General features: G+C 38.7%; 1 protein-coding gene and 1 long non-coding RNA gene across 3 annotated transcripts in view; both read right to left on the reverse strand.

Annotated features, from left to right (window-relative positions):
• Positions 1 to 15,104, reverse strand: part of Mkln1 (muskelin 1, intracellular mediator containing kelch motifs) — a 316,551-nt gene that overhangs the window by 236,121 nt on the left and 65,326 nt on the right. The gene's annotated exons all lie outside the window — the stretch shown is intronic.
• The window catches only part of LOC106147792, an 87,906-nt gene that overhangs the window by 69,295 nt on the left and 3,507 nt on the right, over positions 1 to 15,104 (reverse strand). The window contains exon 2 of the long non-coding RNA XR_001232758.1: positions 7,228 to 7,376. This is a non-coding gene — a long non-coding RNA (uncharacterized LOC106147792). The remainder of the gene's footprint in view (positions 1 to 7,227; positions 7,377 to 15,104) is intronic.

A 15,104-nucleotide genomic window follows, 5' to 3' on the forward strand; every position in this document is an offset into this window, starting at 1 on the left:
GGAAAAAACACATGGGCTGGCAAACTTTTAATGTACAAAATGGGAGATCTAGCACTGGGTGACAGCTGTAATGGAAATAGGTGCAATTGGGTTTGTTGATGCTGATTTTTATCGAAAACCAGAAACTGTGCTAAAAGCTTGATGTTGGCCTACTTTAGGTTCCCTAACACATTAGTGGAGAATTTCACTAGGCTTCTTGCTATGTATCAGAGGAGGAAATATAGCAATCCATGAGCACTGTGTTATATAGTTGAAATAGTATCTTGAGAGAAGCACATACTTTAGTCCAGGACAGTGTTGCTCCACTAAGGTGATAGAAAGTAGCTGGAAATGCAGGGACCTACCTGATCCTCAGGCTGAGCTTGTTGCACTATCCAAGCTTGGCTATCATTGCTGCTTGAACCACTTCAACCTTGCTAATCTAACAATGCTAAGGGAATCAGTTTTATATATTGATGCTCAGCTTCTAACTTAGGCTCCCTCCTGGCCGCTGCAACTTGGATCACTTTTAAAATTTTCTTTTCATGTGTTCTAGGATGATACTCATATCCAAAAAGACCTAAATGTTCTTTATTTCATTAGAGGAGGAGAGATATTAAACAGGCACTTCCATGCAAGTATTTAACAGGCATCTAAAACCTAACATGGTCAAAGGAGAACCTTTGCTTCTTTCCCTTAACCTTCTTATACTGAAAACAACAAGAGGTTTAAACAAATGTTTATTTTTTTAATAAGCAAGATATCTGGCCATAGATGATGGTTCATGTTGGTTCGGCTACAAAATGACACTACCCAGGATGCAGGCAAATTGTTCCACTACTTCAGCATCCTTAGCATCTTGGTCTTGAGTTTCGTACTCTTCATTTTAAAGTCAAAAGATGCCAGCCACAGTTTGAGCCTTTGTCATTGTGTTCACCCATATCTGTCCCCAGAGGCTTCACTTAGATTTCGCTGGCCAGCAATAAGTCTCTTTTTGCTGCACAGGAGATAGGGAAAGTGAGCACCCAGCAAAGAGGAATGGGATTATTATGACTGAATTACACTAATCTTGATTCATCACTTAGGGCTGGACATATTGTCATCCTAAACAAAGTGAAGGCTTTGTTAGCAAGGAGGATGAAATGACCAGTTACCAGAGAGGGAATTCGCAGGTTCTGTTATTCCCAGCCCACCTGTCTCGCCAGTGGTGCCTCCATCCACCTAGTGCTCAAGCCAAGAACGGAACAGCTGTGATTCCTTTCTTTTCCTTGCATCTCACATACCAGCTATAAGAAGATCTTATGGACTCTACTTTCCACGCCCACCCCACACATGCTCTTCTCCCTATCTTCACAGAAACTATCCTGGACCAAGCCACTATTGTTCACCTATATTACTATAACTGTTTCCTAAAGATCTCCATACTTGGGGCTGGGGATTTAGCTCAGTGGCACAGCACCTGCCTGGCAAGCGCGAGGTTGTGAGTTCAATTCCTGGTACCTGAAAAAAAAAAAAGATCTCCATGCTTAATCTCTTGCTCTGTACAATTCTTTGCCCAAACAGAAAATTGTTTCCTTGCTTAAAACCTCCCAATGACTTCTCATTTCTCTTAAATCTAAATTCCTCACTAAAGACCGCCATGACTAAGTAGGCTCTGCCCGCCTGTCCACCTTTACCTTGTGCCACATTTCCACTTGTCACTGAGCTCCAACCACCTATGTTTTGTTTCTCTTCCTCAAACTGCAATTACTGACCACCTTGAGGACCTTTGAACCATCTGCTCTTTCCACTTTGAAGGCTCCTCTTTCTCATCTTTTCATGACCAGTTCTTCTCTGTCACTGAGATCACTGTTCAAGAGTCAGCTCTTTTGAGGGGTCTCCCCTAAGCCACCCAGACTAAAATGGCACCTGGTCACCTATCACTTGCGTCTGCTTTATTTCTCCACATTGTCATCACTGTCCAGGCTTTCACTGCCCGGCACTTACATATTTGCCTCATACGTATCACATAATGAAACATAAATACTTCTTGGGCTTTTTTTTTAAACTCCTTTATACTAGTATATAAGCTCCCCATCAGCAGGGCCCCTGCTTGCTGTGTTCATGGCTCTACTCCTGGCACCTAGATCAAGACACATAGTCAGTTCTCTTCAAATGCCTCTGAATGAGTGAATACATGAAAGATTTTTTTAAGTGGAAATTTGGGGGAACAAAAATAACCTCTGTAACATACTATCAGCATCTTTAGAATTATACTTTATAGAACAAAATTGGTTATTTAAAAAATAAAAAGTGTGTTTTGCGCTAAGACATCACAGCCAATAAGCAACATTAACTGCTTCCCCTCTACTTCTTTCCTCCCGTGTCCAAATTCCCAAAGCCAAACACACCTCATGCACTCCGAACCATATTGCTCTTTATTAAATGCCTTCTTCATGGGCATCTTGCTCTTGACCTAATAATATGATTGCATTTTCTCACCATTTTCTGAATGGCTGGGAGACTTTGAAAGAAACACTTGAGGAATGTCCTACCCTTCCCATTTTTTGGCAAGAATTTTATGAAAGGGGAAAACCCAACTGTTCTTGAAAGAAGAGAGAATATTTAGCCTCTAAAATGTTCTGCCTTTTTTTAAAGGTTCTTGTATTTCTATATGTATCCTTTCCAAAAGTCAAAACCATTTCTACACTTTTCATCAAAATACTAGAGTTTTTCATTAGGCTGTCATCAGAGTAAAATCATAAAGAGAAGAAGTTAACATATTAGGTTTGTGTGTGTGTGTGTTTTCTTTTTCCCCTCCCCTCACCTCCCCTCCTCCTCTTTCTTTCTTTCTTGCTTTCTTGCTTTTCTTTCTTTCTTTCTTTCTTTCTTTCTTTCTTTCTTTCTTTCTTTCTTTTTGTACTGGGGGTTGAATCCAAAGTCTTCATACTGAGCTACATCCCAATTCCTTTTTTATTTTTTATTTTGAGAGAGAGAGCGAGAGAGTCAGCCTTTTCTAGTCTTTCCAATGCCAAGGTGACTTTCTTCAGGCTCAGGCTTTGCAAGCAGCTGAGCCTAGGAACGCACTTGCATTGCAGACTTCAGGCTCTGGCCTGCTGAAACTGTACAGTAAGGAGTTTAGGGAGTTCAGACCCCAGCCGCAGGCACAGCATCCTGGCGATGCTTACCTCACCGCCCCAAACTGCCCATGTCTAGAGACAGCGTTCCCAAATACTCCGCACGAATAATACACGCACAGAGCCCCTCGATTTTTTTAACTTCTGGAATTGCCCATAGAAAAATAACGAAAAAGCTGGACAGGGTGGTACATGCCTATACATTTTAGCTACTTGGGAATCTGAGGCAGAACAATTGCAAGTCTGAGTCTAGCCTAGGCGATTTAATAAGACTTTGTCTCAAAATAAAAAGTAAAAAGGGCTGGAGATATAGTTCAGATATAGTTCAGTAGAGCACCCCCGACTCAATCTCTAATACATCAATCAATTAATCAAATTTTAAGAAAATAAGAGAATAAGAAAATGATTCCAATCTTCAAAACCCTTTAGTCACTATCTAAAAATAGGAATAAACTGTTCCTCTGTATTCACCAAAATATTAGCTTCCCACCTTCCCCACCATATGCACCACATTGACCTATAATTCTAGATGTTATTTCTCAGAGGCCCTAAAGTACAGCATGTCAAAAAAACCAACCTTGGAAACACTTTTAATCATGCACCAGTAGGAAAAGGTAGGTGTGCTCACTCCCAAGACATGCATATTAAACATAAAGCAGGCATGCCGCCTGACATTGGTGGCACAGATCTGTATTCCCAGAGCTCCAGGAGGCTGAGGCAGGAAGATCAATAAATGCAAGCACAGTTTGGGCAACTTAGTAATTTAGTGAGACCCTGTCTCAAAATAAAAATATAAAATGGTCTGGAGATATAGCCTAGTGTGAAGTCTTTTGTGCTCTATCCCCCGTATCACAGAAAGAAAGAAAGAAGGAAAGAAAGAAAGCCATGTGTATACATTTCAAAACAGGACAAAGAATAACATCTAAAAATGAAACTCTTTGATTCAGTACAGTTGGTAGCCTGTTTCCAGACTATATCTGGAGTTAACTGGTTGACTGTTTCCTCACGGCAGACAGAACTCTAAAGACTCACCAGGTGTGGTGGCACATGCCTGTAATCCTAGCACTAGGGAAGCTGAGGCAGGAGGATCGTTGTGAGTTCAAGACCAGCTTAGGCTACAAAGTGAGCTCAAGGCCAGCCTCAACTGCATAGTAAGACCCTGTCTCAAAAAGATAAAAAACGGGGCTGGGGATTTAGCTCAGCGGCAAAGCGCCTGCCTGGCAAGCGCAAGGTCGTGAGTTCAGTTCCCGGTACCGGAGAAAAACTAAAAAAAAGAAAAAAGATACAAAAAAAACCGTAATGATGGTTGCCCCGAATGTCCATCTCCTCATTATTTAGTCAAATGCTAAATTAGGTAGTGCTATGCAGGGATTTAAGTTCTAAGTGAGTTTACTTTAACATTTGGAGGTTACCTAGGTGGACCTGGTCCAACACAATGACTTCTTTAAAAGAACAGTTTTCCTCAGCTGGTCACAGAAGAGGAAGCTGCAGAGATTGCAGAGGTGAGACACATTCCAGAATGTTCACTGGCTGTGAAAATGGAGAAAACCTCATGACAAGGAATACGCCAACATCCATGGCTTTCAATTGAGAGTCTGGGATATTTAATATCCTGATTTCTGCTTTACAGGACCCTAAGGGGAGAATACAGCCAAGCCTACCTGGACTTCTAACTAACAGAACTACAGAAACTACAGAGTAAACAGGATGTTGTTCTCATCCCCCAAATTTGTGGTGATTCTAGTTTCCATAGCAGTAGGAAACGAATACATCTCTTCACTTTTCATATCTTGAAATGAAGGTAACAGTATCTGGCTATGGCCAAGAAACACTTCAAAAACAAGTATTAATAAAATTTAATTAACATGTTATGGCTGTGTCTAGATGCTCCCCCAAGGCCTCATGCAGTCACAGGTGGAGCTTTTTCAGAGGTGGTTGAATCTAGAGTGTGTGACTGATTCACGGTACATGACTGACTTTCTTTTTCTTTCTTTCTTTCTTTCTTTCTTTCTTTCTTTCTTTCTTTCTTTCTTTTTCTTTCTTTCTTTCTTTCTTTCTTTCTTCCTTCCTTCCTTCCTTCCTTCCTTCCTTCCTTTCTTTCTCTCCCTCTCCCTTTCCCTTTCCCTCCCCATCTCCCTTCCCCTCTCCCTGTCCCCGTCCTCCCCCTACCTCTCATATGGTGGTGATGGGGATGATCCCAGGAGACTTCACATCAAACTGACTTTGGGCATTGGGCATTTTGTCTCAGCAATAAGTGAAGTAACTAAGGCACATGTTTTAGGTTCAATAGAAGTGTTTTGAATTATTTTCAGATGCCATGATTTTTATATTATTACAATATTCATTGGGGTTCAACAGGACAATTACACTCTTCAATCCTAGTTATGTTTGTTTTGTGGGTTGACTGCAGTTGGAGGACAGAGTGAACTTTAGAAGGTGGCATGTGGGTTTAGAATGTGGAATTGTCACTTCAGGGGAACATGATTTAACCTGCAGCTTGTTCAGTTCAGAAAACAATCCACTGGGTTTTATTGATGCTGTACTGGATACAGCATACACATGGATGGCATCTGGATAAGGCATCTCCATGTCACACAGTAGGAATTTGTTCGTTCTTAGCTATGATTCTCTGTCTGAAATTCTTCACCTTCATTTTAGAGAACGTTGATATTTGGCAAGCTATTTTGAGAAAATCATGGGAGAAAAGAGGCAAAAGAGGAGTTTTCACCTGGTTTAATAAAATTGATAAAGGAAATGCAAGAAGGCCAAAAAGCCGATCAAGAATGAGCTGAGCACACAATCACTGCTTAGGTTAACCAAGATTTGAGGGGCTCCCAGCCTGCAACGTTAGGCTTGCCTTGAAAAAGAGAGGTAACTGCGGAGTGCTCTGAAAAGATCAGTTCAAGAGCAGATCTAGTTTAAACAGTGGTCTGAGGAAGAGGAAGAGGAAGACAACAGTCAAAGAAGCAAGAAAGTTGTTGATAGAGTGATAACATTTTGATTTAGGGAGCAGATCTTCCAATCAGGATGAGGAGAGAAATACAGCTGGTAGTTAAAAATCTGCATAGCTCTGTGCAAGTGACTCAAATTCCCCGAGCCTCAGTTTCTTCAGGTCTCAATGAGGACAGTTTGTTGATATTCTTACCTTAAGGGTCTAGCACATGGCGTCCTCAATTAACAATGACTGTGTTAGCCAGGTGTGGTGGTGTATGCCTGTAATCCTCGGGAGGCTGAGGCAGGAGGATTGTTGCGAGTTTGAGACCAGCCTGGGCTACAAAGTGAGCTCAAGGCCAGCCTGAACTGCACAGTCTCAAAAAGGAACCCCACCCCCCAAAAAAAACCAAAAAAATCAAACAATGGCTGTGTTAAAATCGGCAAGTTCATCCTCCCACCCTGTCCTGAGTTCCTGGATAATCATCTCTATTCTAACTGATACTAATAGCCCTGTAGCAAGATCTAAACATCATATTCAAAGCAAAAGGCTACAGGCCAGTGCGTAGGCCAGAAAACTAAAGCAAACACTCCATACTGTAGGGAGAAACAGGGAGAGAAGCCAATTCCCCAGGGAGGGGCAGGATACCTACTAGAACCACAGAAAGAAGGATCTACAGGCAAATATCTACATATAAAATATCTTTCTAAAACAATCCAATTTTCTGGCCCAATCAGTTGACAATGACTCGGCCACTGAAGATCATATTTTTCCAACATGGTCCATTTTCTTGGCTTCCCTAAGTCATTAATTATGACCATGTTTTCCCAAATGTGGAAATTCCCTTTGCGCAGATGAGGCCGCTGCTGGCCAGCCCTTCTTTCCTGAGAAGTCGCCACAGCACAAAAATATTTTTGTTTTCCCCAATTGCCCACAGGGAAAATTTCCTCACTCTTTTTTCCCCTCCTCCATTTAAACCCTCTGGCAATTTCCAGGAATCTAAGTAAACCAGAATTACTTAGATCACTGGACAGTCTTAGATGCTCTACTTTTAACATGACAAGAAAAAAATCTGAAATTACATTTAATATGGTTAAACCCCTCTTAAGTGTTCCTTTTAACAAACAAAGGCAATGCTACTGAAATCAAAATACCTCCCACTTCTGCCTCAGAATGTGTTTCTAGGACGTGGGAGCTTACATTACAGACAGCAGTGGCCAAAATGATTCCCGTTGCATCTGTAACAGCATTCTATGGGGCATGCTTCCACCACGGGAAAACCTTATGCAGATGCAGCCGTTTCACACCGAAGTGGATCTACAGTACATGATTATTCCAGTTATAAAAACCTGTGGAGACAATGCAGCCCAGTTACCTTATGTATCTTCTGGGTTTACCAGGTGCCTTGTGCAGAGCTAATGACAATAGAGGAACTCCATAGATAGTTTGCCTCTTTTCTGAACATTCACCAAGAAGAATTTCTGTGTCAAAAACTAAATTTAGTTGGTGGAGGAGGGGTGGTAGAACAATGAATCAGACTGAGTCTCTCCTCAGAGTCTTTATAGTCTAGTAAAGAAGGCATGATACACACGTTAGTTCGCTGATCCTCAATCAGGACAATCTCTTCCCTCCTGGTGACCTTTGGCAATGTCTAGAGATGTTCTTGATTATCAGAACTGGAAGTGGGCGGTGGCTACAGCGGGGCTGCTAAATATCTATAATAAACAGAAGCGCTATCTGCCTAACAGCAGATTATCCAGCCTAAAAGGTCAACAATGCCAACGTTGAGAATCCTTGAACTCACTTTATTAGCCAGACAAAAGACTGGCTGATTGATTGCTTGATTAAGTGACTGATTGGTGTTGGTCCACACAGTAAATGCCTTTCACCCCAGGACCCTAGTCGTTTTGAATGTGTGCCTGTGACCCATTATAACTGTTGAGTGCCTTTTGAATAAATGAGTACATTTAGAGAAGTGCTGAATGAAACATGAGATAAAATGTCACTAGGCAAAGTGAATGACAATTGAAACTGAATTGTTAACTTGAGGACAGAATTTTTCTGGCACAATGCCAAGCATATAATAGCTGCTCAGTGAATATTAACTGAGCATATTCACACAACTTAGCAACACTCATTTGCCTAAAGTTTAAAGAAAACTCTTGGCATTGCAGGGTCCTAACCATAGCTGTTTTCTAAACACTTCACTATCAACTGCTGGAATTGCATATTGTACCATAAAGGGATAGAACTCTGTATTTTTATATTAGAGCATTCAACACTTTCACTTATTCAAATTAGTCCTTTCCTTAAAGTGCCTAGTTAGTGAACACTAATGAAGCTTGAAATTTCAAACACTAAAAGATTGAAGTGACCAGGTAACAAATTTAGGGAAGGAAGAAGCAACATTTTGAAGTGGGAGCCTTAACTCCTTGACATACAACCTAGCTCCTGCTCTTTATATAAAATAATAATAAAATAAAATAACAGAGGCATTGATTTTCATCCATTGCTTTATAGGTATAAAAAAATATCCATAGTAAGGGAATGGTTAAGTGTCACTCTCAGTTTGGGATCAATTAAAAATGCAATTATACCTTCTTTTTTTTTTTTTTTTCTTTTTTCTGGTATCGGGAATCGAACTCACAACCTTGCACTTGCCAGGCAAGCACTATGCCGCTGAGCTAAATCCCCAGCCCTAAAAATGCAATTATAAACTAGGCATGGTGGCATACTCCTATACCTCAGCACTATGGGAGGCTGAAGCCGGAGCCGGAGGACTGTGAGTTTGATCCCAGCCTGGGCAGCTTAGCAAGACACTGTCTCAAAATAAAAAAAATAAAATAAGATAAAAAGGGCTGGGGATGCAGTTAAGTGTGAAGGCCCTAGGTTCAACGCCCACTACCACACAAACTAAGAAAGATAGAAAGCCAGACAGACAGAAAGAAGAAAGAACGAGAAGGAGAGAGAGATTGATTATATCTTTAAATTAGAACGAGTCAGTGGGAAAATATGACAAGTTACTAAAATTATTTAATACTTTCCCCCTCTGGGAAGAAAGGGGCAAGATGACTGCCCCACTACCTTCTGGGTTGACCAAGGTATTGAGCAAATGCCTATCTGCCCTACCCCTTCCCGTGGAAAGCTATTGTCATTTGAAGGAAACACACTGCCAAGATATGGAAGCATCAAAGCAAGGGTCTATTGTTTTGGTGCTTATGAGATAAAAAGAGATACTACTGTCTCAAAATCTGTAGCTTTAATGAATTACTTTCAATTATGATAGGCAGGTGACCCAAGAAATATCTGCTCTCTTCTTCTACCTATTTGACTTGCATTTTCTCCATGTAAGTCGGTGAGTAAGTCAGAAAATGGCATCTAATTTTATATTAGCATTATTGAAACGTAAGTAGCATAACTACCGTACAAATTTTAAAACAGAAAGAACTGGAATAATTTGTCATTTGCCAATTAGTATCAATGTCCTCTGAATTTAACACAGATAATGGAGACCATAATGTTCTTGACTTTTGTTACATAAAGGAGCAATACTTCCTTTGAATTTAAAAATTTCCAGTTAATTTTTTTTGCACGACATGAGTAAGGTTTTTTGTTCTTACTTCAAGATCTGATCTTGCTATGTTGCCCAGGCTGGTCTTAAACTCAAGACTCTATCTCAGTCTCCTAAGGAGCTAGAACGACACTCAGCACCACCACACTGAGATCCCAATACGAATTAATGGAGTCTATTTAGGGACAGAAGAGAAAGAATTTTCACAAACAAATACGATTATTTTGCCTCTGTAAGAGAAGGAATCTTATGAAAGGAGTCTCTTCATAAATAAGTGGTTAATAAAGAAATGAGGCTAAAAATGATACATTGCTTAAACATTAAAGATTAGAAATTTAAGAGAATAAATATGGGCTGAGGTAGAGCTCAGTGGTATCACAGTACAGGAGAAAAGAGTAAAAATAAATAAAAGAGCTTAGGGAAATATTTTGTAAGCTCAGAAAAAGTGCTATAACTAGTACAAATGGACTTTGTCTTTTTCTTCTTTTTTTAATTTCAAAGAGAATAAAAAATAACAAAATAAAAACAACATAGAAACAAAACAAAGCAAAAACAATAAAAATGATACAGAGTTTCAAAACAAAATGATAGGAATTAACAGTGGCTGCTACATTACATATTGTTATCTTCAACAAAGTTGCTCAGATTACCAGATGCAAGAATGCAAGACTGATCAAACAACTAAAGAGAATAAAAAATAATTTTAAAAAATTAGAAATGATACAGAGCTTCACTAAACAAGATGGTAAAAATTCAACAATGGTTGTTTTACTGTATATTGTTGTCTTCAAATTAGTTCAGATTACTAGACATAAGCATGTAAACTTGGTAAAAAAAATTAAGCATTAACTGTTCCTTTCAATAAACCAATAGATATCAGCAGTATGATTATTCCAGTTATCCATATATATTTTTTCCCTTCTTTCTTTCTTTTTCTCCTTTCCCTCCCCATTTGTTCCTTCTTTTGAGCAATTTCTTTCCCTTTCATAATGTCTATTGTATATTTTGGATTTTATTTACTCTTTCAGGTTCTTACACCAGGGAGACAATACGATGTTTACAAACATGTGGGTCTGATGTATTTCACTTATGACTATGGTCTCTAGTTGTATACATTTACCCATAAAAGCCTCAAGTTTATCTTTTTTTATAGCTGAGTAACACTCCATTATATAAAAATACTACATCTTTTTTATCCATTCCTCAGTTGATGGACATTTGGATTGTTTCCAAGATTTAGCTATGACAAATTGTGCTGCTATAAACATGGGTGCACATAATGTTTTTTAAAGTTATTTTTATTCTCTTTAATGGTTCTATCACCATGGTATGATGTTTTTAATTCTTCTGGGAAAATACTCAGAAGGGGAATAGCTGGGTTAAATGGGACTTCTAATCCTAGTTTTGTGAGGAAACTCCACACTGATTTCCACAGTAGTTTCACCAATCTACACTCACACCAGCAGTGGAAAAGAGTTCCTTCTTCCCCACAGCCTCTCTAGCATTTGTTATTGTTTGATTTCTTGATGATAGCCATTCTTTCTGGGATGAGATGGAATCTCAGTGTTGTTTTAATTTGAATTTCTCAAATGACCAATGATGTTAAACATTTTTTCATATATTTATTTGCCATTTGTATTTCTTCATCTGAGAAGTGTGCATTCACCTCAGATGCCCATTTTTGTATTGGGTCTTTGAATTTTGGGGGCCTGATTTTTTTAATTCTTTATGTGTTCTAGATAGGGAGGGACAGTTGGCTAATGGACTTTGATGTGATATACAAAGATCTTCCCATTGTTGTCTACCTGTACTTACATTAGAAAAAAGAGTTCTCCTTCCCTCTTCTTATAGAGAAGTAGGCTTGGCTAAGAGAGAGTAATATTTTTAGGTAAATACTGACATGGGGGATTTGGAATGAAAAGCATGAGTTTTTGCTTTAGTGATGGACATGAAATTATCCAAAATAGCAAGCAGAACCTCCTATAACAGGAATAATGCGATGTCCAGAATCTTGGAACCCTGCTGGCGAGAGCTCCAGCCACAGCCTTGCTGGCCATTACAGTACTTCCAAGGGCAAGATGAGTGCCCCACCGTCCTTCAGGTAGAAGAAAGTGCTGAGCATCTGACTGTCCCTTCCCGTCCCCCTTCCCACGGAAAGCTATTGTTGTGTGAAGGAAACACTGCCAAGATATGGAAGGATGAGTTGGCACAAGTTGTATGCAAAGAACTACAAGTAGGTGGTTCTGCTAGAGTATTTGCTCTGAAGGAAAACACAGTAGGAATGTGGGCATCAGGTGAGAAATAAGGGGAAGTGTTTATGAAACTGTAAAGTGTTAGGCAAAATTTTAGGCTTTCCTATATTTCTTATTTCAGGGGTCATGTTCAAAAATATTTAATAATTGGCATAGCACAGACACTGACCAACCAAAATAAATGTTCAATGTACCAGAATGGATTGAATAATCTAGAATGACCAAACTAATATGCACCAACTAAATGGTGACTCTGATTATTCTTATATCACTGTGAAAATCAATGTAAAGTTGATTTGTAAACTGAAAAGCACTCCGGAAACATCTCATTATAGTATATTTTAGATGTAGCTGAATTGATTGTTAGATCATCAATATACAGAAGAAAATGAAAATTCTTGCTAATTTTTATTGAACTCACATCCTCATAATTGCTTATAGATTGAGCATCCCAACTAGATCCCTCCCTCTCATAAATTTTCAGATGAAATAGATTTATTTATTCATTCATTCATTCATTCATTTATTTTGTGGTACTAGGGATTAAACTCAGGGCCTTGTGCATGCTAGCTAGGCAAGCACTCTACCACTGAGCCCAAAATGTATATCTTTAAAAGGTCAAGTTTTTAGTTTCTTTCAATAAGATCATACCTGATTGCCCAAATACAGATCACTTTTTAAAATTCTAAACTCTCTTATTTCCATGACCCCCCTAATTTATGATAGTTATTTTTAAGTGACATAATACAGAGCAGTTTATTGTTTTCTTCTTTGTAGTCTTTCATGCTTCAATTTTTACAATTCATTAAAATAATAATCATTTGGAAACCTCTCTATTCTCTTTACTTAGCCAAAATTACAGTTCACAGTCTTCTGTCCTCTCTATTAGCTAATTGATTTTTCACTTTTGCTTTTCAAAAATGGAACCCCACTCTCACTATTACAACTCATTTTAAAGGAACCTCCCATCCACTGATGGAAAAGACCACCTATCTGGCTATTTCTAAAGGGCATTCCATCTCTGAGGAATTTTTCTTCTACTATTTTTTGTTCTTTGTGTTCTCCCTATCTAGTTGATTCAGAATACTGCTCAACTTCCCAAATTCTTCCAAAGGGAATAAACTTACATATATGTACATTTTAGGAAAACTGAGGACATATGGCTCAATTTAATATTTGTAAATGTTGGAAGATTTTTAAAATTCTTTATATGGATCCTGCTCTAAGAATAAATTTTAGGTAAATACTGAAATGGGGAACAAGATTTCATGCTATCTTGTCCCATCCCACTAGGGATGGGACATTTAAGAATGTCCCATATAAGAAAATCATTTAAGCAAGGTCCTTGGGTAAAATAATCTCAAACTTCTTCATTTATTAATAGGTATAAGAATGAGAAAAGAAGGTGAATTAGGGAGCAATTTGGGCAATGCTCTGGAGCCCAGGCTTATAAATAAATCACCCAATTTTCTTTTTCTGAGTGTTGCACTCACGGTCTGATGGACACTCTGGGTGAACATAATCTAAGTATTTTTCAACTAAATGATTTGGCCTCATTACTTTCTTCATTGACCCTATGGGGGCCTATTTCTTTGAGACTTGGTCCTAGATCAGAAACAGAAATTTGAAAAGAATTGATTTTTTTAAAGGTAGGAGGATTAGAACTCATTTGGGTTTTTTCTTTTTGGCATTGTGATTCTAATGCTCTTTGTGCTCTACTATTGGGAGGAAATTTGTGGGACAGTGAGACAGTTTTTCATCATTGGAAAATTTCAAGGTCAGACTAGATGACTACCGGGTATGTATGTGCTCAAAACAATCTTGGTTAAAGTGACCTCTCCCATTCATCTTTAAATTCTGTGCTCTAATGCTCTCTCCACCCCCAATACCATGGTGGTAATGCACCACACTGGCAGGAAAGCAATCTCTGCTGGCCACCTTCTCATTTTGTCCAGAATCTGCAACTTTGTGAGGGTGAAAGTTTGGAGAATTAAACAGAAGGGAAGGGGTAGGTGGGAAAGTATTCCTAGGAGACATGGAGCTGTCCAGCAGTCAGAGGAGCTGCATCTATGTAAATCCCTGCTGGGAATACTTCTGTTGTGGCAGCCCGGAACAGGGATTCAGCTAGGTCTATGCTGAGGAGTGTATATGCATACATATATCTAGCAGTTTCCTCTTATCTGAGGTTTCAGATACAGCAAGTTAGTCTTGGTTTCAAAGTAGAAATGGAAATTACTAGAAATAAACAAATTGTAAGTTTTAACTTGCATGTTACTCTTAGTAGCAGGATGGAATTTCATGCTATCTTGTCCCATCCCATTAGGGACATGAATCATCCCTTTTTCAGTGTATCCATGTTGTATATACTACCAGCCCATAAATCACTTGGTGACTATCTCCCTTTTCAGATCGATTGTCATGCTATGACAGTGATTTTCAGATAACCTTTATTTTACTTAATAACTGCCCCAAGGCACAAACTTAGTGGTGCTAACAACTCAAGTATGTCACAGAGAAGCCATAAAGTGCTTCCTTTAAGTGAGGAGGTGAAAGTAATCAACTTAAGAGAACAATTTATGCTGAGGTTTCTGAGATCTATGAGAAGAACAAACCTTCAGTCTGTGAAATAGTGGAGAAGGAAAAAAGAAATGTGTACTAGTTTTGCTGTTACACCCTGAACTGCAAAAGTTATGGCCACAGTATGTGGTAAGTGCTTAGTTAAAATAGAAAGGTCATTAAAGTATGAGGTTCAGTACTATCTATGGTTTTAGGCATGCACTAGGAATATATCCCCTGTGGACAAGAAAGGACAACTGTATGTTCACCAAACCCCACCCATGCTTTATATATGGCTTTTCATTTTAAATGGGAAGGGGTCAATAATCTTCTTAATTGTGTAGAGAAAAAAAAGAAAGAGAAAGTAATAATGTACAGGGAAAGATAAAGGAGAAGACTTGAAGGAGAAAGACAAAAATATAACTATTATACCATCCAAGAAGTCTTTTGCTTCTTAATTACAAGTGCTTTAGCAGAGTAGTTTACAAAGGATTTATAGAATTTATAACCAAAAAAAGAAGACTAAAGTCCATTTGTCTTTGAAAGATTTCCTCAATCTTTTTTCCCTTTCACAAGTGGAAGATATATTCACTTAGATGCATGTCTATTTGACCGAGATTTTGAAAAAGATTATAAATACTTAAAGCGTATACATATTTTGTATTAAGTGGCTTGATACTTAATCGTATTTTCTTACA

This window comes from Chinchilla lanigera, unplaced genomic scaffold (assembly GCF_000276665.1).
Source record: "Chinchilla lanigera isolate Chin_1 unplaced genomic scaffold, ChiLan1.0 scaffold00009, whole genome shotgun sequence".
Lineage (NCBI taxonomy): Eukaryota > Metazoa > Chordata > Mammalia > Rodentia > Chinchillidae > Chinchilla > Chinchilla lanigera.